This window comes from Amblyomma mixtum, chromosome 8 (genome assembly GCF_055824585.1).
Source record: "Amblyomma mixtum isolate Tamu chromosome 8, ASM5582458v1, whole genome shotgun sequence".
In the NCBI taxonomy this organism is placed as follows: Eukaryota; Metazoa; Arthropoda; class Arachnida; order Ixodida; family Ixodidae; genus Amblyomma; species Amblyomma mixtum.
The window spans coordinates 16,954,536-16,959,072 of NC_143019.1; positions in this window are offsets into that span (position 1 = coordinate 16,954,536).

Here is a 4,537-nt window from a genome sequence, read left to right on the forward strand (position 1 = left end):
TGGTGGTGTAGCTATCCAGCTACGCAAACAGCATGGGATCCGGAGCGGCCGAAGGCCCTTGACTCGAATTGAGCTGAGCTCAGTGTCTGGTGCCTGCTAGGCCTAAAGTCCTTTTGCCTAATCGTTTGGAGCTATTTTTTCACGCGTTTATCATCAAGGAGAGCAAGAAAGGGAGCGGTACTCATGCTTACGAAGCGTGTATCCTATCAGCCGCCGGCGGGTGACGATGCCAGCCTGCGATGGCAGCACCGCGACAGCTGAGAACGGCCGCTCCTGCCACCTCCTCAGCAGACTGGGAAATTTTACCAACCCTGTACGCTTTTAAGTATATGTGCAGCATCCTTTGTCCATTGTAGTTCTATAACATACGAGAGCATGCTCGGCCCCGCCGGTGTTTTGCAACCTATCCTATGGAAAAAGCTGTGTCCTTCTATGGCTTTTTACGATCGTCTATGCACGCCCTAAAGGGTGCTTATTGCCAGCTACTGAAAAATCTATGCTACTAGAGCTATAGCTTCGGAACCATAAATATGTTTTTAGCTTTCTATATAAAAGTATATCCGCCCGAATCTACTGCTATAGACGGCCATAGGAAAGGTTTTTAGCTATATGGGCCAATTTTCTATACCTGGCCTTAGGACATTTTTTTGGATGCGATTGACGTCGCAGCCAAATGAAATGGAAAACCGAATGGATCGTTACAGAATACGGGGCTGAACCACACGCATCACGCTGGAAGAATTCATCCCACAAACGACGCCCACTTTCATTTCCGAGACTGGATTAGCGGCAATGAAGATCGTAAGGCGCCTCAAACGAGTCCTGGTGCTCTGTCGTTGGTGCGCGTAGGCGCCGGTCTGCCAGTGCGACACAGGTTCGAGACGCGTTTATGCAGGTATATGCGGTATCAAGACCGTGTTTCTGCAACGACTTGCGTGGTGTCTTCTTTGATACACTACGTCGAAGGGAGAAGCGACTAATCCCACAGGACCAAATAGAAGGGAAATGTTTGTATGCTTTCAATGCATTGAATTTTTGACATCTTTATTTTTTTTTAAAGATACACCTAACAACCCGCACGCTTTACCGTGCGACGGAAATCAGGCAGTCGCTTTTATTCGCTTTTCAACATCGCACAGCCATGCTGTGTTGTTTCAAGAGAAGCTATTAAGGATGCGCAAGCAATTAAAAAGTGGATGAATTGAAAGGCGCCTGGATAATTTTTTTTTTTTCACGTCAAGAAGGTCAATAGCTTCTTTCAGAATGTTACCAGTATGCACCCGTGTACTGCTTTCGGGTAACTGAACGCTATTCGGCCCGTTATACCAAGATATAAATTCGGCGTGTTCGTACCTTTCCCACTCTACTCCTCCTCTTACCAGATAAGCGCTAACACTCACAATGCAATCAAAACCATGCTGGCCACCATCGAGATCCCGTCGAGAGGTCAGACAGCCACGGAGAAGGCGGCCGGCTTGTTCCAGGCTTGCGTCAATCTGGGATCCGACGCAAGGAACTCCGAGGTGCGCAGCTCTTTTTACAGGCGAAATAATTTCCAATGACTGCGTGTATCGCTGTATCGCTGAGTGCAAATACCTATCTCACAGAAAGGTTTTAACGCTCTCGCGTTAAAGGCCACGTTACGCAGAAAATCCGTTGTCGGCGTTGAAAGCGATAAATAGGGTGTAGTAGGGTTGCCCAGGAAGTCACCCGTGGAGAAGCAACCTAGATGGGCTACCTAGGTGACGCGACCTTGCGGCGACATCGCAACATACCCACCGGATTGCGAGAAAACTAACCACCCTAGCTGGTGGCTGTTAAATTGATTGATTGCGACCGATTCCTCGGGAAGAGCAACTTCGGTCACACAAGACCGACCAGTGGGAGCACCTGCCATCGCAGGGCAGTGGCGCATCCCTTAGCCGCTGCACCACTGCACAAGGAATGGTATAATGACTCCCAGGGGCATATGAGTTTAAAGTTTAGAATGACCGGTTCCGCATGATCATTATCATCATCATCAGCCTGACTAAACCCACTGCAGGACAAAGGCCTCTCCCATGTCTCTCCAATTAGCCCTGCCCTGTGCCAGCTGCGGCCACCCTGTCCCCTCAAACTTCTTAATCTCACCCGTCCACCTTACTTTCTGTCGTTCCTTGCTACGCTTGCCTCCTCTTGGAATGCACTCCGTTACCCTTAAGTAGTAGTAGTAGTGAAAACATTTATTTTTTTTTTTAAGGAAGAGTTAGGGAGTAGGGGGATGGGGATAGATAGATGTGGAGCTTCAGTGGTCGGTATTCCCTAGTCCAGGATCCCGTTGGCCTCCGCCGCTGCCTTGGCCCTCGTCACCAGCATAAGCTGTGTGCTCGGGTCGGAGTCAGCCAGGAGGGCCTCCCACTGCTCTAGACTAGGGCTATTTACCTTTGGTAGTAAAGGGCTTTTTTCGCAGCCCCAGGTGGCGTGGTACGTTGTGGCGTAGCCCCCACACCACACGCACTCTTTCGCGTATCTGTTCGGCCACATTTTGTGATACATGGCTCTGCTTGGGTAGGTGTCTGTTTGTAGTCGTCTGAGCGTGGTGGCCTGCTCTCTGTCGAGGATATCCGCCGGAGCCGAGTACTTCTTGCGCGCTCCCAACAACGCCTTCATTGCCTCCCCGTAAGATTCTGGCGTGCTGAAGGGTTCGACCGGCAAACCCGCCCTCCGGTTCGTGAACCCTCGGACAACGGTGTCTGCCATGAGATTTCCCTCAACCCCAGTGTCAGGGACCCAAATGATGGTGTGTTGAATGCTTGTGTTGTTTGATCCATGTCTGTGTTGTTTTTGTTCGAAGAGGATACTCGCGGCTTTTCGGCCGATCCTTCCATCTCTGTATGCCCTTGCTGCAGCCTGAGAATCCGTCGCTATCCAGTAACTCAGTCCCTGCCGATTGGCTTCAGACAGGGCTAGAGCTATGGCGATCTCTTCCGCTGCTTGTGTTGTCCTTGTGCGCACTGATGCACCAGTAACTATATTCCCATTGGCGTTCACTACTGCTACCGCCCTAGCGTTTTCCTTCGTTCTGTACTTGGACGCGTCAACATACAGAACCATCTGTTTTTTCTTTAGGAACCTGTCCAACTCCAATGATCTCGCCGCCCGTCTTCCTTCGTGGTTCTTGGGGTCCATGTTTCTGGGCACTGGTTTAACCAAGAAAGTGCTCCTAATTTGGCTGTCAATGTCTGTCTTGTCTTCGCCCTCGTCTTCTGCCGGGTATCCTAGCTTGACCAGTAGTGCGCGGCCAGCGGCTGTTCTTTTAAGTCTTTCCATTTGAAATCTGAGCATGGTTTCGCTATGCTCCTCATACGTGCCGTACACCCCCATGTTCATCAGCTTCTCTGTCGAGGCGCAGGTCATGACACCTAAAGCTTGCTTATACGCCCTTCTGATGCATGTTTCCATTTTGTTCTTTTCCCCTTTGTTAGGTTGTAGGTACGGAAGCGCGTACGTCATCCTCGGTATGATGAGCGCAGAAGTGATCCGTAACGCATCTCGCTCCTTCACCCCTTTTCTCTTGTTCGTAATCCGGCTTAACATCCTGCATATCTGTTTCGTGGAGTGTTCCAAGAGCTGGATGGTATGGTCCCGTTTGCCTTTCTCCTGCAGCCACATTCCCAAGATGCGAAGCTTATTTGTCCTCCTTACGGGTTGTCCATCTATCTCTAATTCTATCGTTTCCCTGTCCTCTTTATTTTTGTGAAGTCTAATAAATTCTGATTTTTCTGGGGAGCACTGCATGCCGCTAAAGAAAGCAAATTGACCGATCTCATCCGCCGCTCTTTGCAATATTTCTTGCTTGTTTCCCGTCGATCCTTTTGTCGTCCACACTGTGATGTCGTCCGCATAAACTGAATGTTCGACATCTTTGATGTTTTTCAGTCTCCTAGTTAATCCAATCATTGCTATGTTAAAGAGCAGAGGTGAGATGATGGATCCTTGTGGCGTCCCTCTGTTTGGCGTCGTCTTCTTTTCTGACCTTATGTTGTTGATGCCGATCGTTGCTGTTCTGTTAGACAGGAAGGCCTTTACGTATGCGAAGATCCTCTCCCCACAGTTTGTTGCCGAGAGTTCTGTGAGAATGGCATTGTGGCCGATGTTGTCGAAGGCCCCCTTGAGGTCTACGGCCAAGATTACGCCTTCTCGAGTGCCCGATATTTGTTTTAGCACCGTGTCTCTTAACTGGAGCATCACGTCTTGCGTGGAGAGCCCCGTTCTGAACCCGAACATGGTATCCGGAAACAGACCGTTGTCCTCCATGTAAATGCTCAGTCTATTCTTGACCACTTTCTCATATAGTTTACCGAGACATGAAGTTAGGGAAATGGGCCTAAGGTTCTCCAAACTGGGTGTTTTCCCTGGTTTAGGTATCACGATAATCTCAGCGTGTTTCCACTCCGCCGGGACCGTGCCCCTTTCCCAGTGCTCGTTGATTAGTCCAGTCAGGCTTTCGATTTGGTCATCACTAAGGTTTCTGATCATTGCATTTGTTACTTGATCT